The following is a 23488-nucleotide window of genomic DNA, read 5'->3' on the forward strand; positions in this document are numbered from 1 at the left end:
TTCTTATAATAAAATGCCTCAAGGATGCATGTTTTGCTCAAATTGTGAAACCTATGATCATGATACCTCCCATTGTGTGTATGCTTGTGAAGTTCAACCCCCTCCCTATGAACATGATAATAATGTAGAAGATGTCAATGCTATGAATTTTGCTCCTAGAATGGAAAATGTAGGGAACTTGAGGCCAAACTCCAATCAAATGGGGAATTGGAATCAAGGTGGAAACCGTGGTTGGAACCAAAGTGGTGGTTGTTATGGTAACCAATACCATGGTGGGGGACAATTTGACAAGGGAATAACGTGTCGTCAAAAGTCTTTCCTTAGATCAAATATAATTTATACACCTAAACAAACCTAATACAAGTATAAGGAAAGTATAGGGGTCGAACCACAAGGAGACATGCATAAACACCACATTCACTACTCAATACTTAAGCTACCTCGGAACGAGAAGCGTGAAAAGCTAAGAAATTAAACTAGAGATTAAGAATGATTAAAAACCAATATAACTAAGCACCAAGGGAAGTAGGTAGATGTAGTTGCCAATTGATCATGCAATAACACGAAAGCAAAGCAATGGTAAACTAAGCATGTAAGAATATCGAATTAAAGCTCAATCTAACCGCCTTCCGGGGTTAATCAAATTCTCCTAACATAGCCTCTATGTTTCCACACTAGACCCATATATTAGAAGGTGCAATTAAAGAACTATCGATAACAATGAACCTTAACTAAGTCAACTTCCGTTTCTTGTTAGCAAAGATTCACCTTTAATCAACTAACAATGTGCACTTGCAAGAAGATTAAAGAATATCAAACATACAAAGACTTTAATCACCATTAACAAAACCCCAACATCATAAGCATGAATCAATCAACAACTACACCATCCCCACACCCTTGGCTAGGTGACTACTCACAAATCATATTGAAAGCAATATCAATCATCAAATCAATAAGCATCAACATGATCAATAAGCAATGAAGGAAAATCAAAATAAGCAAATAAAACTAAATACAAAAACAAAGAAAGAGAGTAAGAGATTGCTCATTAATTGAAGATGAAGATTTACAAAAATTCAATCAAGCTCCTTCTTCAATATCCAAGTTCATCAATGGAAATCCATACTTTCTCTCTCTACTAATGAAGTTTCTCTCACTAGATTAGGGCTAAAATGTTTCTAAGTAATGATAGATCATCCACTAAACTCTCTACGACCTATATATATAGGTCCCTCAAAAGATACAAAAAATACGAAATAATAAAGACTGCAGCTCAGCGGTGCGCGCCCGCGCACATACACTGCGCGCCCGCGCAGAAGTTGTGTGTGCGCCCTCGCAGATCTTGCGCGCCCGCAGATCTGTGGGTACGGAGAATGAAACCCATGGATGCGCGCCTTCTCTCAGCAACACTGCGCGCCCGCGCTTGAGGAGTGTGCGCCCGCACACAAGGCGCACACATGGCGCACGCAACACTCTGTTTTGATTCTGCTTCTGATGCTGTTCTGTGCGGGTTCTCCCAGAGCTGCGCGCCCACACACATCAAAGTCGCGCGCCCGCACACTAAGCGCGCACAAGGCGCACAAATCTTCTGTTTGTGTTCTGTTCAAGGAGCCATCCTGCGCGGGTTCTCCCAGAGCTGCGCGCCCGCACACAGGGGAGTTTGGGGGTGAATTGCTCTTCTTCCAATGTCTTGGTTCCTACAAAACAAAAACAAAGAAAACAAGGAGAAAGGCAAACAAAGAAAAGAGGAACAAAAAGGAGAGAAAAAAGGGGTCAAACAAGCTACAAATGGGTGGGAAAAACCCGTAAAGAGAACACTAAATTGTGGCATAAATGCCACTCATCAAATTCCCCCACACTTGCTTCTTGCTTGTCCCCAAGCAAAGGAAACCAAGGCAAAAGACAACAAACACAACATGACAAGGTTCAAGAGAATCAATCTAGTACCACGGTGAGAAATGCTCAGATCGGACTCAGATATAATGACATTGATCAAAGAATACTTACCTTTCTCAATTCAAGAGGGGAAACACGCTTTAAGATGCTCAAGGTTGAAAGAGACAAACCTAAGCTAAGCATAGAGAACTAATGATTTCATCTTCCGCCCTAGCCCCATCCAAGACGGTCCTCGTTCTCTCCGCTAGCTTCAATTCATCCCCTAGTTGGCTCCTCATGATTCCGCGAGGGAACCGGAAAAAAAATCAATTCTATGTGGAACAACGAGGCTATCCCGACATCTCAACTATGCGTACTCTCTCCATAGGGTTGAAATCTATCTCCCTCCACCGTTTCCTTGATCACGCCCCTCTAGAGTCCAAGGGTCTTAGTTAGGGTTGTAATGTCATGGCTAAAGGTTAAGGTAGGGAATTAATTTGAAAATTTTGGTGGAAACTCCTAAGTGAAGCATAAGAGTGGCCATCTCTCAAAAACAACATAGGAATCTAACCTAAGTTTCAAATCACAACCTTCAATACAAACTACATGACAATACTACTCTCTTTTTTTTTTTTTTTTTTTTTTTTTTTTTTTTTTTTTTTGCAATATTTTCGTTCAACTTGATTTTTCCTTCTCAATTTCTTTTCTTTTTCTTTTTCTTTCTTTTTTTTTTTGTTTGTTTTTTTTTTTTTTTTTTTTTTTTTTTTTTTTTGAATGGTGCTTGGTTTTCATAGATTACAACTTCCTTGCCAAACCTTTTGCACACTTTTTCATGAATAGACTTTCAAGACCTCATTCGAACCAAATTGCACAACTTCTTTGCTTAAAATCAAGACTCTCAAACCCGAACCTCACAAGCCGATGCTTCACTAACTACAAGGGTTGGTAGAACATAGGCCGCTAGGTTTGTAACGTGGTTTAACCAAGAAAGGGGAAATAAGGCTCAACATGGCTAGCAAGAAGGTACATGTAAAATAAAAAACCAAATTTGTAACAAAACACAAGGAAAACAAAGAAAAATGAGAAGAGATGCCCTCTTCCTCCTCTAGAGTTATATGATCACGGTCTTGGGAGCTAGATACCAACACAAGGATTAAGACACGCATAGTTAAGGATCCAAAATGCCGCTCAACAAAAGTGATGGAGGCTTGAACAATAAACGCTCACATGGGATATGAAAGTAAGCAATTACCAACCAAGGGAATCCTATTCACTACGGAGAGCAACACCATCTTACCACTTTCCCGTGAACTAGGGGTTCAAACGTCCTCAAGAGTTCTAAACCGGGCTACCTTAGCTTAAAATGTGTCTAGTTCAACCCTAAGCACTCTCAAACCGTGAAGACCCTCTTCAACTAGGAAGGTAAGCATTCAAAAAAAAATATGTCATAGCAAAAGCATATAGGTCCACATTTCCAAATGAACAAGCAAATTCTCAATTTCCAAAATTTTTTTTTTCTCTTGTCATGATTATGAATGTCACATAAAGGAAAGAAGAAAAGCAACACACAAAGAAAAAGGAAGAAATCAAGAAGGTTCATAAATGAGGCATGCAAATCATATAAATCCCAATCGACATACAATGATCGTTGAATACAACATCAACGATCCCAGGTTCCTTAGAACCAAATCAATCAACCTCGAACCATTCAACTCCTTCCTAAACTAACCTAAGCTATGCAACCAATCAAATATTTAAAGAGTTGAGAAGGAGAATTTGTCACCCAATTACGCTTAGAAAACGCAAGTCCACAATCGTTGAAACTCCATTGCTCGGAAATATTCGGGGAATGCGCCCATAAGCCCTACAAAATTTCAAAGACCAAAACAACTCGGCAAATATTTGGTTAGTAGCAAGAGAAATATATACAAAGCAAAAACAACACAAGAAAATGTTTGGATTAAAGGGGAATTTGGATTTTCGAAAAGAACGGGAGTCAAAACAACACAAGGTTTCATTAAAACATCATCATCATCATTTTGTTGAAAAGAGGGGAGGGAACCTTCCAAAAAGACACCTATTGGCCCAAAATCGCGCCCCATAAAAACAAAGCCCTTGAATGAAACAATAAACAAGCACCCCCCCACACTTGAACGGAAAACCGTCCTCGGTTTGAACAAAGTGGAAAATGGGGTGGGAGGAAGGGCCAAACTCGGCCCGAGGGCCCTAGTCCTCCATGTGAGAACTAGAGCCCTCTCCATAAGGACGCCACTCGTAGTCGACGTCGATAGGAGGGCCATGGGGGTCCCAACCACCGGTGTAACCCGGTGGAAAACCGCGGTTCCGGTACAACTCTTGCTGGTAGTCCGGAAGAGGGTCATAGGGAGGGGGCATCTCAAGGGGCTCGGATGTGTACATGGGGTAGTTGGGGTCCCCACGGTAATCACACCCCCCCGGTGCCTTGTAATCATACCCCTCAGAGGTGGGGTAGTTCACTCGGGGGGTGCCTTGAGATGAAGGCCCGGACCAATAGGGCCAAACCGGTTGACGGGGAGTGCCGTCAGAATGCGGTTCCTCGTGAGAAGGAACCGGCCCCTGTTGGGGCGGAAAATACGGATAGTTCACCGGTGGGTTAAAATTTCCTTGGTTTACATGCCAATCATAAATGTTGGCATTGTAAACCGAGTACCCATCGGCGGCCTCCGTCAATCGGTTTACCTGCATTGACAGGTTTTGGAACGCTTGCTCAAGGTTAAAAGAAGAAGAGGAAGAGGCCATACCTCCCTCGCTAGAGGAGGGGACGCGCAAACCTTGGGATCCCTCCCCATACTGGAAACCTTGAAGTTGAAACCCTTGTTGTTGTTGTTGTTGATGAAACTGCTGTTGCTGAAATTGCTGTTGCTGTTGGAATTGTTGTTGTTGTTCTTCTTCTTGTTGTTGATGTTGTTGCTGCTGATGCCGCTCGCGGATGATCATATTTCGCTCACCTCCAAGAGCGTTAGGAAGGACACCATTGTCCTTAGGAACCTTCCACACATTCCTTGTGTTCCTCTCCAAGGAAGTGCGGCTCGGGAATGGAAGTATGCAATGGTGCTCCCTCTCAACACACCAATCATGGAAGTTGTTCACATCGTCGGTTGGTTGGATGAAGACCGACTTCCGCATGTAGGAGATGTCCACGAATATGTCTCTGTCTCTTCCCACCCTTGTACAAAAAGGGAAAAGAACCTCACCCCTAGCTTCAGGCGATCCTTGAAATCATCCTTCCTAAGGCAATCTCTCCCGTCTTGTTCCCATTCTTGATTGCCTCGCAACATAGCACAAACCAATACCCCATGTTGAGCCGCCCACTCAACTCCTCCTTTGTGGCGACCCAAAGAGTGAAAAGCTCCTCATGAGAGAGCTTACTCAAGTCTTGCTTGCTAAACACCGCAAACCCCAAGATGCGGTGAAGGATGCAGAGTACCGGGTGGATGATTTGGCTTGCCACCGAGTACCGAGTACTGAACTCATCCGAATCGGTAATTGTCCGCCACCAACGGAAAGCATCGTACTCGGGGAAGAGCTCGGTGGATGGGGCAAGAAGGTCGGCGTCGGGGTTTAAGTCTAGGAGTTCATTTAGACGCCGAAGAGAGACGACATGGCGGGCATTGAAAAGTTGGAAGGAGATTTGGAATTCGTTGTTTCCAACGGGTTCCTTCTCAAAGGAAGCGAGGAACTCGTAGGTGGGTTCTTTGAAGGTTGGGTATTGGTGGTTGATGAACTCACTCATCCCAAGGTTGTCAAGAAGGGACCGAAGGTCCTCATCTATCCCCAAATCACGCATTGAGCGTTGATAATAGTGTCGGGTGGGGTTAAGCTTGCGTTTGAGGAGTGTTTGATGGAAGGGTGCATGGTGTCGGTTCACAAACTTTAAAGTGGGAAGAGAGGATTGTGTTTGGTTTTGATTTTGGGAGGAGGGTTGGGGCTCATCAACTGACATTCTAGGCTCCTTTCTACTCCTTCTCCTACCGCTCATCTTCACCAACTTTACTCAACAATCCAAAAATACCGAGAACACCACGGAGTGATTCCAACACTCAAAAATACCAAAACCTTCCCACAACAACAACAACAAATGAAACCTTTGATTTTGCTACCTGAAAAGGGGTTAGGAGCAACAATCTTTCCCAGACACAAATATCACAAGCAAGAAACAACTATGAACAACAAAAATCCAGGCCAAAATTCGCAATACTCAATCGCTAAATGGAGAATCACTAGGAAAATTTCAAAATCAAGCATCAAAAACTTTCAATCAACATGCATTTTCAATCCTCATACATTAACAATCTTTAATGCTCAAAATCAAACTAGTGATTATACACACAATCCTCAATATCCAAGCCAAGTAATTGCTAGCCAAAATTCATGAGAACAACAATTTTCATCAACAATACACACAAATCACCAAGAAAATCTCAACAAAATCCACAATTATAAGCTAAACTATCTCAAAATCACACAAAATTCATACAAGTTCAATTTTTTTGCTTAACAATCCTAAAACATGGTATTATCTAATGAATTAAAGCTACAAAGTAGTCAAAGTTTAGGATTATACCACAATTGAAGAGCATGAAGACCACCACGACCACTCACGCACCACCACTTCGGCCACCAAGGAGCAATTCCGAAATTGGTGAAAAATGGGTGATTTTGAGAGGGAAAAGTGATAAATTTGTGAGGAAATTGAGGGAATGTAAGGGATTTGTTGAGATTTCGGGGAAATAAGTGAGATTAGAGGAGATTTGGGAAGTTAGGGTTTGAGTTCTTGAGGAGAGAGAGTGAGAATCATGAGTGGGAGTTGAGAAAATGGTGAAATAAACGGGGAAAGTGAGAACTTAAGCCCCGATAAACCCAGATCTGCGCGCCCGCGCAAGTGAACTGCGCGCCCGCGCAGATGGCGCACACACGTCGCGCACAACTTTCTGCCAGAATCTGGAATTTTGCCTTTCAATCTGCGCGGGTTCTCCGAGTCCTGCGCGCCCGCACAGACTTTATCTGCGCGCCCGCGCAGATGTCGCGCAGATGTCGCGCAAAATTTTCTGCCAGAATCTGTGAATTTGAACTTCCATGTGCGCGGGTTCTCCCAGGCCTGCGCGCCCGCGCTTAGGGTCTTCATCAAATCCTCTTGTGCATGGCTCCTCGCTCACTTTCAAGTCTCCAAACCTCAACTTAGCTCCAAATATAACACCAAACGGCCTGCAAAAATAGTCATTTATCATGCTAGATGCACCGTTTATCAAAGACTCAATTATAATCAAAACTCACAAATCCCAATAATCCTAAGTTGTAAAATGAAAAAAAAAAGAAAGTAACAAGAAAAGAAGAAAGCAGAAGAGGGTTAGAAACTCGGGTTGCCTCCCGGAAGCGCTTTTGGTTAGCGTCGTTAGCTCGACGTTCTTCGAGATGATTAAGGAGGGTGGAATTGACGATGCACATCAATTAGAGTAACTGAAATTGGTTCATCACTTGGGAATCCTTCAAAATAAGGCTTGAGGCGGTGGCCGTTGACTTTGAAGGGGGAGTGGCCATCTTGGAAAATTTCATAAGCACCATAAGGAAACACCTCCGTAACAATGTATGGCCCACTCCATCTTGATCGGAGCTTGCCCGGGAAGAGTTTCAACCTTGAATTGAAGAGGAGCACCTTTTGCCCTTTGACAAAATCTTTCTTGATGATTTGAGTGTCGTGCCACGCTTTTGATCTTGCCTTATACATGCTTGCATTCTCATAAGCACTCAACCTCAATTCCTCTAGCTCATGTAACTCTAAAAGCCTTTGCTCCCCCGCACTATGGAGATCAAAGTTGATTTGCTTGATCGCCCAATGAGCACGATGCTCCATCTCCACGGGCAAATGACAATTCTTCCCATATACAAGCTTGTAAGGGGTGGTCCCAATTGGCGTCTTGAAAGCGGTCCTATAAGCCCATAGAGAATCAGTGAGCTTAGAGGACCAATCCTTCCTCGTTCTGGCAACTGTTTTCTCCAAGATCACTTTGAGCTCTCTATTTGTGACCTCCGCTTGACCACTTGTTTGGGGGTGATAAGCAAGCCCCCGCTTGTGAGATACCCCATATTTCTTAAGTAGTCGCACGAAGGTGTGGTGTTTGAAATGTGACCCCCCATCACTAATAATCGCCCTCGGAACACCGAATCTTGGGAAAATCACTTTCTTGAAGAGGTTGACCACCACTTTTGAGTCATTTGTCGGAGAAGCTACAGCCTCCGCCCATTTGGACACGTAGTCGACAGCAACCAAAATATATTTGTTCCCATTTGAGGAGATAAAAGGCCCCATGAAATCTATCGCCCACACATCGAAAACTTCAAGCTCAAGGATGGGGTTTTGTGGCATTTCATCCCTTCTCAAAATATTCCCTACCCTTTGACATCTATCGCAGGTCTTGACAAATATCCAAGAGTCCTTGAATAAGGAGGGCCAAAAGAGCATTGATTGGAGAACTTTTGAGGCGGTTTTCTGAGCACTCATATGCCCACCACAAGGAGAGGAGTGGCACATGTGGAGAACACTTTGAAACTCATTGTCGGGAACACATCTCCTCAATAACCCATCAACCCCTCTTTTCAACAAAATCGGTTCATCCCAAATATATCTCTTTGCCTCGTGCTTGAGCTTTCGACGTTGTTGTGAAGTGAAATCCGGAGGTATGGCACCACAAGCCAAGTAATTCACAATATCCGCATACCATGGATCCAACTTCACCTCAAGAATGTATAGCACATCATCCCTTAGAGCATCCTCTATTGGCAAACCATCATCCTTGAACCTTGCACCGCCCAACCTTGAAAGGTGATCCGCCACCACATTCTCGGCTCCCTTTTTATCTCTCATTTCATAATCAAAGTCTTGGAGAACTAAAACCCATCTCAACAACCTTGGTTTAGCTTCCTTCTTCCCTATCAAATATTTGAGAGCCGAATGGTCGGTGTACACAATTGTCCTAGAACCAATGAGGTAGGTTCTAAACTTCTCAAATGAGTGAATAACCGCTAAGAATTCCTTCTCGGTGGTTGTGTAGTTTCGTTGAGCGTCGTTGAGAGTTTTGGACAAATAATGTATGACATGAAGCTTCCCATCCTTTCGTTGCCCAAGAACCGAACCAATAGCCTCGTCGCTTGCATCGCACATGAGCTCAAATGGAAGAGACCAATCCGGGCCTTGGACAATAGGGGCGGTGCAAAGGGCCTCTTTCAACCTACAAAAAGACTCTTGACAAGCATCATCAAATATAAACTCTTTATCTTGTTGCAATAGGGATGTGAGAGGCTTTGCAATCAAAGAAAAGTCATTTATAAAACGCCGATAGAACCCGGCATGGCCAAGGAAAGACCTCACTTCCCTCACGTTGGTGGGGGGAGGAAGTTTCTCAATGACCTCTACCTTGGCTCTATCAACCTCAATGCCGGCATGGGAAATTTTGTGCCCAAAAACAATCCCACTTTCTACCATAAAATGGCATTTTTCCCAATTTAGCACGAGGTTAGCCCTCTCACATCTTTCTAAGCAACGAGATAAATTAGATAGACAATCTTCATAGGTGGCCCCTCCAACGGAGAAGTCATCCATAAAGACCTCTATCTCATCCTCAATCATATCACTAAAGATGGACATCATACAACGTTGGAATGTTGCGGGAGCATTACAAAGCCCAAAAGGCATCCTACGATACGCATAAGTACCGTAGGGACAAGTGAAAGTCGTCTTCTCTTGATCCTTGGGGTCAATCGGGATTTGGAAAAATCCCGAATAACCATCAAGAAAACAATAGAAGGAATGCTTTGTAATCCTCTCCAACATTTGATCAATGAACGGTAATGGAAAATGATCTTTGCATGTACTTGTGTTGAGTTGGCGATAGTCAATGCACATGCGCCAACCGGTTACAAGCCTAGTGGGGACTAGTTGATCATGATCATTTTTCACTACCGTCATTCCCCCTTTCTTAGGCATAACTTGCACGGGAGATACCCAATCACTATGAGCAATTGGGTATATTATTCCCGCATCAAGAAGCTTAGCCACTTCCTTCCGCACAACCTCTTGCATGGAAGGGTTAAGCTTCCTTTGCCTTTGCCTAACGGGTTTGGCATCTCCCTCTAGATCAATTTTGTGCATGCATAAAGAAGGACTTATACCTTTGATGTCATCAATGGTATAGCCTAAAGCTTTCTTGTGTTTTTTCAAAACATTGATCAAGAGGGAGGTTTGCTCCTCCGTTAGGTTGGAATTAACAATCACGGGGAAAGACTCATTAGAACCAAGAAATACATACCTCAAGCCCAAAGGTAGAGGTTTCAAGTCTACCTTTGGTGCTCCCTTACCATTGGTGCTCTCTTCTCTTTCCTCAACTTGAAAGAGGTCATGGGTGTGAAAAACCTCCTCCTCCATGCTCTCATCCATGCACTCGCTCTTGCTTTCCTCTAGCAAATCCTCATAGAATTGAATGTCGTTCTTGTGAACACCTAGCTTAGAATCATTCAACAATACACTCTCTAGGGGATCGTTAGAAGCATGCAAATGGGAACGAGAGAATTCACTAAGCATGGAATCTAGAACATCTACTCTAAAGCATTCACTACTTGAGGAAGGTTGTTGCATGACACTATTCAAATCAAACTCAATTGAATCATTGTCAATTTTCAATGTTATTTTGCCCTCCTTCACATCAATAATGGCCCTAGAGGTGGCTAAAAACGGCCTACCCAAGATAATAGGAATCCTTTCATCCTCATCCATTTCTAGCACATAAAAATCCACGGGGAATGTGAACTTCCCTACCCTAAGGGGGATGTCCTCAACTTTACCCATGGGAAATTTAATGGACCGATCCGCTAGTTGGAGAGTGGTGTTAGTGGGGGAAAGGGTTCCTACACTAAGCTTTTGGTAGACGGAGTAGGGCATGAGGCTCACACTTGCTCCTAAATCACACAAAGCTTTGTCAAATTCTATGCCATTAATAGAACAAGGGATGGAAAAGCTACCCGGATCCTTCAACTTGGCGGGAAGTTTGTTGGAAAGGATTGCACTACAATTGGCGGTCAAGCTCACTGTTTCACACTCCCTTCTCCCACTCAATAGATCTTTCAAAAACTTAGAGTAATGGGGCATTTGTTTCATAGCATCTACAAAAGGAAGGGAAACATGCAAATTCTTGATCACATCCAAAAACTTCCCAAATTGAGCATCAAGCTTAGCTCTCACAAATCTTTGGGGAAAAGGTAGCCTCTCCTCTCTAGGTTGGAGATTTAGGAGCAAGGGGGTGGTCTCTTTTTCCTTTTGCACCTCAACATCCTTCTCCCTCTCAACATTAGAAGGTTCCTTGGTTCTCTCATCCCCCCTCTCCAACTCTACTTCATTTCGAGGTTCTTCCTCAACTAAGGGGTCACTCCCTACTACCTTTCCACTCCTTGTTGTCACGGCATACAAAGTTTTTGGGTTGACTCCTTGACTAGGGATAGAGGAAGAAGAAGAAGAAGAGGAATTGGAAGCGAGTTGGGCAATTTGGGTTTCAAGCATTTTCATATGAGCATTGGCTCGCTTTTTATCCTCCTCATTTCTCTTCTTTTCCTCCTCATGCATTTTCATGATGGCATCTAGCTTAGCCATCACGGGATCATTAGGAGGGGCCTCAATTTGAAGAGGTTGTTGAGGTGGAGGAAGTTGGGATTGATGGAAACCCGGAGGCATATTGGTTTGGGCATAGTTAGAAACATTTTGGCCCCTATTGCCTCTGGTGCCTTGGTTGGGAACATTGCTTTGTCGATTGTTTCCCATGTTACCTTGATCACCAAAATTTTGATTTTGATGGTCTTGGTATCGGGAGTTGGGTTGTTGGTTGTGGTAGCCATACCCTCTTTGGTTAGAGTAGCCTCTTCCATTGAAATTGGAAGGGCCTCCCCCACCATGGTATTGGTTACCATAACCACCACCACCTTGGTTCCAACCACGGTTTCCACCTTGATTCCAATTCCCCATTTGATTGGGGTTTGGCCTCAAGTTCCCTACATTTTCCATTCTAGGAGCAAAATTCATAGCATTGACATCTTCTACATTATCATCATGTTCATAGGGAGGGGGTTGAACTTCACAAGCATACACACAATGGGAGGTATCATGATCATAGGTTTCAAAATTTGAGCAAAACATGCATCCTTGAGGCATTTTATTATAAGAAGAGGGGGGAAGAAGTGGTCATACCATTGCCTCCCTTGGTTGAAGGGGAGGTATTACCATGAGGGTTGGACCTTTCTTTGATCATTTCGTCCATTTGCTTTGCCATCTTGGAGATTTGGGAAGAAAGGTTGTTGATTGCGTTGGCTTGCTCCAATGCATAGACACCTTTGCTAGAAGTGGCCTCCCTTTCTCCTTCGTACCAATCATCATAATGCTTTGCGGCCTCCTCTATGATGCATTCCACTTCATCCTCTCCCTTGTTCATGATTGGACCGCCGACGGCGGCATCTAGGCTTGTTCTCCCTTGAGGTGAGAGACCTCCATAGAAAGTGTGGATGAGTTGATACTTGGGTATCCCATGATGTGGGCATTGGCGTTGAAGCTCCTTGTACCGGTCCCACGCCGCACTTAGAGTCTCACCACTCTTTTGGCGAAAGCCTTGAATCAACGATCGAGCCTCGGCGGTCTTCCTATGGTTATAAAATCTCCTCAAGAAAGCCGTAGTCACTTGGTCCCAAGTTGTGAGAGAGTTAGGGGGCACCTCCTTCTCTAGCCATTCTAGACCTCTCCCAATTAAAGAAAATGGAAACATCTTGAGGCGGATGTACTCTTGAGTCACCCCGTTGGCTTTGATTGTGTCACAATATTTCTCAAATTCTTTTAAATGCTCATGAGGGCTCTCAAATTTTCCACCCGAGAATTGTTTCCTCTCTATCAAAGCAATCAAATTGGGCTTGATTTCGAAGTTGTTGGCTTGAGTGGTAGGAGTTAGGATCCCACTTTGGGCTCTAAAGGCTTCGGGAGCCCCAAGACGACTCAAAGGTGTATTCTCTCCCATTTTAGGATCTTCTTCACTTTCGGACTTAAAGTTTGAAAAGGGGTTGATTTCCGGACTTGATGGCGAATTAGGGCTATCTAAGTCTTCACTTGAGGGTGAAGATGGTGGAGTATCTTCCAATTCTCTTACTCCTTCTTTCGTTGGGGTGTGAGAATTTCTACTCCTCGCTCTCGCTTCTCTTCGAAGTAAGGACAAAGATCTTTCTAACTCCGGATCAATGGGAACCAAAGACCTTGAGCGAGTTCGTCCTCTGTTCATACAACAAAGCTAAGGAGAACGTAAGCACTGACAAGTAACAAGAAGTAACAAATACTAACAAACAAGGAATGAGATAGTCTCAAATAAAGTAGTGAAAAATTAATGGAAGCCGTCTCCCCGGCAACGGCGCCAATTTGACAAGGGAATAACGTGTCGTCAAAAGTCTTTCCCTAGATCAAATATAATTTATACACCTAAACAAACCTAATACAAGTATAAGGCAAGTATAGGGGTCGAACCACAAGGAGACATGCATAAACACCACATTCACTACTCAATACTTAAGCTACCTCGGAACGAGAAGCGTGAAAAGCTAAGAAATTAAACTAGAGATTAAGAATGATTAAAAACCAGTATAACTAAGCACCAAGGGAAGTAGGTAGATGTAGTTTCCAATTGATCATGCAATAACACGAAAGCAAAGCAATGGTAAACTAAGCATGTAAGAATATCGAATTAAAGCTCAATCTAACCGCCTTCCGGGGTTAATCAAATTCTCCTAACATAGCCTCTATGTTTCCACACTAGACCCATATATTAGAGGGTGCAATTAAAGAATTATCGATAACAATGAACCTTAACTAAGTCAACTTCCGTTTCTTGTTAGCAAAGATTCACCTTTAATCAACTAACAATGTGCACTTGCAAGAAGATTAAAGAATATCAAACATACAAAGACTTTAATCACCATTAACAAAACCCCAACATCATAAGCATGAATCAATCAACAACTACACCATCCCCACACCCTTGGCTAGGTGACTACTCACAAATCATATTGAAAGCAATATCAATCATCAAATCAATAAGCATCAACATGATCAATAAGCAATGAAGGAAAATCAAAATAAGCAAATAAAACTAAATACAAAAACAAAGAAAGAGAGTAAGAGATTGCTCATTAATTGAAGATGAAGATTTACAAAAATTCAATCAAGCTCCTTCTTCAATATCCAAGTTCATCTATGGAAATCCATACTTTCTCTCTCTACTAATGAAGTTTCTCTCACTAGATTAGGGCTAAAATGTTTCTAAGTAATGATAGATCATCCACTAAACTCTCTACGACCTATATATATAGGTCCCTCAAAAGATACAAAAAATACGAAATAATAAAGACTGCAGCTCAGCGGTGCGCGCCCGCGCACATACACTGCGCGCCCGCGCAGAAGTTGTGTGTGCGCCCTCGCAGATCTTGCGCGCCCGCAGATCTGTGGGTACGGAGAATGAAACCCATGGATGCGCGCCTTCTCTCAGCAACACTGCGTGCCCGCGCTTGAGGAGTGTGCGCCCGCACACAAGGCGCACACATGGCGCACGCAACACTCTGTTTTGATTCTGCTTCTGATGCTGTTCTGTGCGGGTTCTCCCAGAGCTGCGCGCCCACACACATCAAAGTCGCGCGCCCGCACACTAAGCGCGCACAAGGCGCACAAATCTTCTGTTTGTGTTCTGTTCAAGGAGCCATCCTGCGCGGGTTCTCCCAGAGCTGCGCGCCCGCACACAGGGGAGTTTGGGGGTGAATTGCTCTTCTTCCAATGTCTTGGTTCCTACAAAACAAAAACAAAGAAAACAAGGAGAAAGGCAAACAAAGAAAAGAGGAACAAAAAGGAGAGAAAAAAGGGGTCAAACAAGCTACAAATGGGTGGGAAAAACCCGTAAAGAGAACACTAAATTGTGGCATAGATGCCACTCATCAGGAGGCCCTTCAAATTTCAATGGAAGAAGCTACTCTAACCAAAGGGGGTATGGTTATCAAAACCAACAACCCAACTCCCGATACTATGACCATCAAAATCAAAATTTTGGTGATCAAGGTAACATGGGAAACAATCGACAAAGCAATGTTCCCAACCAAGGCACCGGAGGTAATAGGGGCCAAAATGTTTCTAACTATGCCCAAACCAATAGGCCTCCGGGTTTCCATAAATCCCAACTTCCTCCACCTCAACAACCTCTTCAAATTGAGGCCCCCCCTAATGATCCCGTGATGGCTAAGCTAGATGGCTAAGCTAGATGCCATCATGAAAATGCATGAGGAGGAAAAGAAGAGAAATGAGGAGGATAAAAAGCGAGCCAATGCTCATATGAAAATGCTTGAAACCCAAATTGCTCAACTTCCTTCTAATTCCTCATCTTCTTCTTCTTCCTCTATCCCTAGTCAAGGAGTCAACCCAAAACCTTTGTATGTCGTGACAACAAAGAGTGGAAAGGTAGTAGGGAGTGACCCCTTAGTTGAGGAGGAACCCCAAAATGAAGTAGAGTTAGAGAGAGGGGATGAGAGAACCAAAGAGCCTTCTAATGTTGAGAAGGAGAACGATGTTGAGGAGCAAAAGGAGAAAGAAACCACCCCCTTGCCCCTAAATCTCCAACCTTGAGAGGAGAGACTACCTTTTCCCCAAAGATTTGTGAGAGCTAAGCTTGACGCTCAATTTGGGAAGTTTTTGGATGTGATTAAGAATTTACATGTTTCCCTTCCTTTTGTTGATGCCATGAAACAAATGCCCCATTACTCTAAGTTTTTGAAAGATCTATTGAGTGGGAGAAGGGAGTGTCAAACGGTGAGCTTGACCGCCAATTGTAATGCAATCCTTTCCAACAAACTTCCCGCCAAGTTGAAGGATCCGGGTAGCTTTTCCATCCCTTGTTCTATTAATGGCATTGAGTTTGACAAAGCTTTGTGTGATTTAGGAGCAAGTGTGAGTTTCATGCCCTACTCCGTCTACCAAAAGCTTAGTGTAGGAACCCTTTCCCCCACTAAGATTACTCTCCAACTAGCGGATCGGTCCATTAAGTTTCCCATGGGTAAGGTTGTGGACATTCTCCTTAGGGTAGGAAAGTTCACATTCCCCGTGGATTTTTATGTGCTAGAGATGGATGAGGATGAGAGGATTCCTATTATCTTGGGTAGGCCGTTCCTAGCCACTTCTAGGGCCATCATTGATGTGAAGGAGGGTAAAATATCTTTGAAAATTGATAATGATTCAATTGAGTTTGATTTGAATAATGTCATGCAACAACCTTCCTCAAGTGGTGAATGCTTAAGAGTAGATGTTCTAGATACCATGCTTAGTGAATTTTCTCGTTCCCATTTGCATGCTTCTAACGATCCCCTAGAAAGCGTATTGTTGAATGATTCTAAGCTAGGTGCTCACAAGGATGACATTCAATTCTATGAGGATTTGCTAGAGGAAAGCAAGAGCGAGTGCATAGATGAGAGCATGGAGGAAGAGGCTTTTCACACCCATGATCTCTTTCAAGTTGAGGAAAGAGAGGAGAGCACCAATGGTAAGGGAGCACCAAAGGTAGACTTGAAACCTCTACCTTTGGGCTTGAGGTATGTATTTCTTGGTTCTAATGAGTCTTTCCCCGTAATTGTTAATTCCAACCTAACGGAGGAGCAAACCTCCCTCTTGATCAATGTTTTGAAAAAACACAAGAAAGCTTTAGGCTATACCATTGATGACATCAAAGGTATAAGTCCTTCTTTATGCATGCACAAAATTGATCTAGAGGGAGATGCCAAACCCGTTAGGCAAAGGCAAAGGAAGCTTAACCCTTCCATGCAAGAGGTTGTGCGGAAGGAAGTGGCTAAGCTACTTGATGCGAGAATTATATACCCAATTGCTCATCGTGATTGGGTATCTCCCGTGCAAGTTGTGCCTAAGAAAGGGGGAATGACGGTAGTGAAAAATGATCATGATCAACTAGTTCCCACTAGGCTTGTAACCGGTTGGCGCATGTGCATTGACTATCGCTAACTTACAACAAGTACATGCAAAGATCATTTTCCATTACCGTTCATTGATCAAATGTTGGAGAGGCTTACAAAGCATTCCTTCTATTGTTTCCTTGATGGTTATTCGGGATTTTTCCAAATCCCGATTGACCCCAAGGATCAAGAGAAGACGACTTTCACATGTCCCTACGGTACTTGTGCGTATCGTAGGATGCCTTTCGGGCTTTGTAATGCTCCCGCAACATTCCAACGTTGTATGATGTCTATTTTCAGTGATATGATTGAGGATGAGATAGAGGTCTTTATGGATGACTTCTCCGTTGGAGGAGCCACCTATGAAGATTGTCTATTTAATTTATCTCGTTGCTTGGAAAGATGTGAGGGGGCTAACCTCGTGTTGAATTGGGAAAAGTGCCATTTTATGGTAGAAAGTGGGATTGTTCTTGGGCACAAAATTTCCCATGCCGGCATTGAGGTTGATAGAGCCAAGGTAGAGGTCATTGAGAAACTTCCTCCCCCCACCAACGTGAGGGAAGTGAGATCTTTTCTTGGCCATGCCGGGTTCTATCGGCGTTTTATAAAAGACTTTTCTTTGATTGCAAAACCTCACACATCCCTATTGCAACAAGATAAAGAGTTTATATTTGATGATGCTTGTCAAGAATCTTTTTATAGGTTGAAAGAGGCCCTTTGCACCGCCCCTATTGTCCAAGGTCCGGATTGGTCTCTTCCATTTGAGCTCATGTGCGATGCAAGCGACGAGGCTATTGGTTCGGTTCTTGGGCAATGAAAGGATGGGAAGCTTCATGTCATACATTATTTGTCCAAAACTCTCAATGATGCCCAACGAAACTACACAACCACCGAGAAGGAGTTCTTAGTGGTTATTCACTCATTTGAGAAGTTTAGAACCTACCTCATTGGTTCTAGGACAATTGTGTACACCGACCATTCGGCTCTCAAATATTTGATAGGGAAGAAGGAAGCTAAACCAAGGTTGTTGAGATGGGTTTTAGTTCTTCAAGACTTTGATTATGAAATGAGAGACAAGAAGGGAGCCGAGAATGTGGTGGCGGATCACCTTTCAAGGTTGGGCGGTGCAAGGTTCAAGGATGATGGTTTGCCAGGTTTGCCAATAAAGGATGCTCTAAGGGATGATGTGCTATATGTTCTTGAGGTGAAGTCGGCTCCATGGTATGCGGATATTGTGAATTACTTGGCTTGTGGTGCCATACCTCCGGATTTCACTTCACAACAACGTCGAAAGCTCAAGCACGAGGCAAAGAGATATATTTGGGATGAACCGATTTTGTTGAAGAGAGGGGTTGATGGGTTGTTGAGGAGATGCGTCCCCAACGACGAGTTTCAAAGTGTTCTCCATATGTGCCACTCTTCTCCTTGTGGTGGGCATATGAGTGCTCAAAAAACCGCCTCAAAAGTTCTTCAATCAATGCTCTTTTGGACATCTTTATTCAAGGATTCTTGGATGTTTGTCAAGACCTGCGATAGATGTCAACGGATGGGGAATATTTCGAGAAGGGATGAAATTCCACAAAACCCCATCCTTGAGCTTGAAGTTTTCGATGTGTGGGCTATAGACTTAATAGGGCCCTTTTATCTCCTCAAATGGGAACAAATATATTTTGTTTGCCGTTGACTACGTGTCCAAATGGGCGGAGGCCGTAGCTTCTCCAACAAATGACTCAAAGGTGGTGGTTAACCTTTTCAAGAAAGTGATCTTCCCAAGATTCGGTGTTCCAAGAGCAATTATTAGTGATGGGGGGTCACACTTCAAGCACCACACCTTCGTTCGACTACTTGAGAAATATGGAGTATCTCACAAGCAGGGGCTTGCTTATCACCCCCAAACAAGTGGTCAAGCGGAGGTCACCAATAGAGAGCTCAAAGTGATCTTGGAGAAGAGAGTTGCCAGAACGAGGAAGGATTGGTCCTCTAAACTCATTGATTCTCTTTGGGCTTATAGGACCGCCTTCAAGACGCCAATTGGGACCACCCCTTACAAGCTTGTATATGGGAAGAATTGTCATTTGCCTGTGGAGATGGAGCATCGTGCTCATTGGGTGATCAAGCAAATCAACTTGGATCTCCATAGTGCGGGGGAGCAAAGGCTTTTAGAGTTGCATGAGCTAGAGGAGTTGAGGTTGAGTGCCTATGAGAATGCAAGTATGTATAAGGCAAGATCAAAAGCGTGGCACGACCCTCAAATCATCAAGAAAGATTTTGTCAAAGGGCAAAAGGTGCTCCTCTTCAACTTGAGGTTGAAGCTCTTCCCGGGCAAGCTCCGATCAAGATTGAGTGGGCCATACATTGTTACGGAGGTATTCCCGTATGGAGCTTATGAAATTTCCCAAGATGGCCACTCCCCTTTCAAAGTCAACGGTCACCGCCTCAAGCCTTATTTTGAAGGATCCCCAAGTGATGAACCAATTTCAGTTACTCTAATTGATGTGCATCGTCAATTCCACCCTCCTTAATCATCTCGAAGAACGTCGAGCTAACGACGCTAACCAAAAGCGCTTCCGGAAGGCAACCCAAGTTTCTAACCCTCTTCAACTTTCTTCTCTTCATGTTGCTTTCATTTTTCTATCTACAACTTGGATTGTTGGGATTTGTGAGTTTCGATTGTATTTGTGTCTTTGATAAACGGTGCATCTAGCATGATTGTATGGAGTTTAGATGTGTATTGAGGACTATTTTTGCTTGTGAGATTCTTTATGGGAGTTTGGCCGAACCACTTTATGTTCGGCCACTGCAGCATTTTCAAGGATTTATGGCAACATTCTGCCAAGACTTGAATATTGCATTTTGGCAGGAGGTTCGACCGAACCTAAGGAAAGTGCGACCAAACTTCTACTGTAGTTCTGCCGAACTGCCCTCCAGGTTCGGTCACTCCCCTATTTTCGTCAAATTTCAGGAACTTTTTGCCAAAATGTGCACAGATCAGTTTTTAGAGTAGGTTCGACCGAACCCAAGGTTGGTTCGACCGAACTTCTACTGTAGTTCGGCCGAACTGCTTCCAGGTTCGGTCACTCCCCCATTTTTTTAAAATTGCTGTAACTTCCTGCCTGTTTTTGAGAAAAAATGTTTCCAGCTTGAGTTCGACCGAACCCGTGGTATGTTCGATCGAACTTCCACTGTGGTCCGACCGAACATACCCTTGGTTCGGTCGAACCTATCTTCAGTTTTAAAAAAAAAAACGCTGCTGCTTCTTTTATTTTGCTGCTGATTTTCTTGGCCCTCTACTCCCATTTCGCATCTCACCAACCATTTTCTCCTCTTTCTCACTCTAAACCTCCATTACAAACCCCCTTACAACCTCAAACCTCCATCAAAATCACTCCAATCTTCACTTTTTCTCAATCATTTTCCATCCTCTACTCAATTTCTCCAATCTCTACAAAAAAATTCCTCACAAAAACCCCATCTTTTCATTTTCCCTAATTTCAAGGGTTTAAGTGTCTTGGTGTTTTTGGTTTTCTACTTACTTCCAATCAATTGTGGTATGGTTTTCCTAGCTTTTGCAAGTTTATTTCTTCAATTTCTCATATTTTTAACATGCTTTGTATGTCTAAATATGGATTGTGGTATTATTGAAATTGTTAGTAATAACTTGTTTGAATTATGTGGTTAATTGGATTTACTAGTTGCAATTGATTGGTTGTTAATAGTGGAACATGTTGTTATGATGATTATGCATGTTTGCCTTGGTTTTATTTCGATTTCAATGTCTTTGTTGAAAAATGTTGATTTCACACTAGGGTGTTCATGTTACTATTTCATGATTGAGAAATTTATGGGTTGAATGTTGTTGGATATTGTTATTCATTGTATTGGTTTGTTTTTGATGGTTTGATGAGGGATGTCATGAAAAATAGGGGAAATCATGCCGAATTTCACCTAGAATTTGTTAGAACTCATATAGGAACGACATAGGATTTTTTATTCTAGCCTTGGTTCAAATGTATTCATGCAAGCCTTGGAATGTTTACATCAATTGTATTCATGCTTTGTTATGTTAATACATGCATACACTTTTACCTTGGCTAGTCTCTTTTGTCATTCCTTTTAATTTGTTCTAATAATATGCCCTTGGTGAATTTGTAGAACCAAAATGTGGGGCAAAAGCAAAAGCAAGGGACAATCAAAGAGGAAGAGAGTTGGAGAATCATCAGGGCCACAGTTCCCACCTCCTCCCGGCATCAATGATCATGGCATTGTTGCCTCGGATGAGCAGTTTTGGCCAATCTACGAGTCTCTCATCAAGCGGCCAATCCGCTCCACAAGATTCTTTTGCCCTCAAACTTTGAGGAAGCTTGGCATTTATGATGAGGTGGTCAGGTTGGCTACGAATTTTGGATGGGGTGAATTCATTCACCTCCACGCTTACACCTACGAGCGTGTCACCTTGGAATTCCTTGCCTCACTTCGCAAGGAAGTCATTGAGCCGGAAGACGATGATGAAGACCCTCAACTTATGATCCACTTCCGAATGTTCAACGAGGATCACTTTTTGTCGGAAACCGAGCTTAATGAGATATTCTTTTGGCACGCCACCACACTTGACCTCCCGTCTGCAATGACCTCCACCCACCGCATCCCATACAACGAGCAAGAGTGGTGGAGGAGCATCACAAACAAGGATAGGTTCCAAACAAACACCTCAAAGGTCAACAACACCATTCACCTAGCCTTGAGTTATTTCGTACGGCTCCTCCAATATGCCGTGTTTTTCAAAGCTAACCTCGGGTCAATGGTGAAGGATGAGGTGGCTTGCCTATTCTTGGCCGACAATCCTCAACGGCTCAAGTTTCAATGCTCTTCAACATTCATCCAAAAGCTCTTGGATACTAGGGACCACTAGTGGAAAAATTGTCATTCGTAACAGGCTATTTGTAACGGGCAAAGGTATGCCCGTTACCTAAAATACACCCGTAACGGTCAAAATAGAAGTCCGTTACAAATATATAATATTTGTAACGGGCAAGATACTGCCCGTTACAAATATATAACATTCGTAACGGGCAAAATATTGCCCGTTACGAATACTATATTATTCGTAACAAGCATATTGTGCCCGTTACGAATACTATATTATTCGTAACAGGCATATTGTGCTCGTTACGAAGACTTTAATCCTCTCTTCTCTTATCATTTCCACACTCTCTCTCTCTCTCCTCTCTCTCTCTTCTCACTCAATCTCTCTACTTCTCTTGCGCCATGACCACTATTTTTACTTCCACATACTTCTCTCATCTCAACCATTATTTTGACGGTAATCTTTCTCATTTTTCTTTTTAAATTCCTCAATTTTCGTTGCTTTACTCTCAAATTAATAAGTTTTGTGGGGGATTTCATGGGTTTTGTGGGTTTGTGATGGTGGTGTTCATGGCCGGATATCGACTTTCTAGATTTTTAAGGTTGGTTTCGACGGGTCAGAACAATTTTTGTAGTGTGTCGGGGTGGTTTCATGGGTTTTGCTTGTTTATTTTTGTGGGTGTAAATCTGGGTTTTGCGGGTTTGTTTTTGTGGGTGTAGATCTGGGTTTGGCGGGTTTGTTTTTGTGGGTGTAAATCTGAGTTTTGGGGGTTTGTTTTTGAAGAACAGTTTTCGAACACTTTCGAACAGTACGCCGGTGGTTACATAATATGATTCCTTCCAAGTTAATTCACGCTATTTAACGCTAAAGTTGGTCGAGTTTTCCAGATCGAGTACGCTGCTAAGGCTGTCGATAATAGTGGTATTGTTGTTGGCATCAAATGCAAGGATGGAATTGTTCTGGTAATTCTTTCATTTTTGTTTTTAGGGTTCTTTAATTGGTTGATATTTTGATTTTGAATTTGATTTTGATTTGGGTTTTGATTTGGATTTGGATTTGTGAATAATGTTGAATTTAGGGTGTGGAGAAGCTTATACAATCAAAGATGATGTTACCGGGTTCGAATCGACGAATTCATTCAGTTCATCGTCACTCTGGAATGGTTATTTTCTATCCCTTTTTGTACTGGATGGGTTTGAACTTAAATTAGGAATTGGAATGGAATCTGTTAATGTGGTGGATTGATCGCAATTCAACTCATTTTGCCTGGTTCAGCTAGTTAATTAAGCTTGAGAGTTTGAAACCATTAAAGTTTGTCTTTGATAAATTAGTTATGGAGTATGATTTATTTCAATTACGTTAATTTTGGTTTTTTGATATTATTTTTTTTCAATTATGTTAATTTTTGTTTGTTGATATTATTATTTTTTTTTCATTTATGTTTATTTTTGGTTTTTTGAAATTATTGAAGGTGGAGCATATAATATCTACACAAGGGAGCTTAAGAATCAACATATCAGACCACAAAATGTTGGGATTTTCAGACATTGACGAGTTTCAACAGGACAATTTCCAGCAACTCTGAAAATTTGTGGAAGATCTAAATTATTCAATACTAATTTACACAAAACTTGTTAGTCTTAATCTAAAGATGTAAACTTGCGACATTATATGAGAAATTTGATGTATTTTGAA

The 23488-nt window shown here is 42.6% G+C and overlaps 1 non-coding gene across 1 annotated transcript; it reads left to right on the forward strand.

The window, feature by feature from the left end:
• Positions 1 to 12474: 12474 nt before the first annotated feature.
• Positions 12475 to 12580, forward strand: LOC145606439 (small nucleolar RNA R71). Its single transcript, XR_014105315.1, has one exon. It is a non-coding gene; the product is annotated as a small nucleolar RNA R71 (small nucleolar RNA).
• The last annotated feature ends 10908 nt before the right edge of the window (positions 12581 to 23488 follow it).

The sequence above is a fragment of the Chenopodium album genome, chromosome 22 (genome assembly GCF_948465745.1).
Source record: "Chenopodium album chromosome 22, dcCheAlbu1.1, whole genome shotgun sequence".
In the NCBI taxonomy this organism is placed as follows: domain Eukaryota; kingdom Viridiplantae; phylum Streptophyta; class Magnoliopsida; order Caryophyllales; family Amaranthaceae; genus Chenopodium; species Chenopodium album.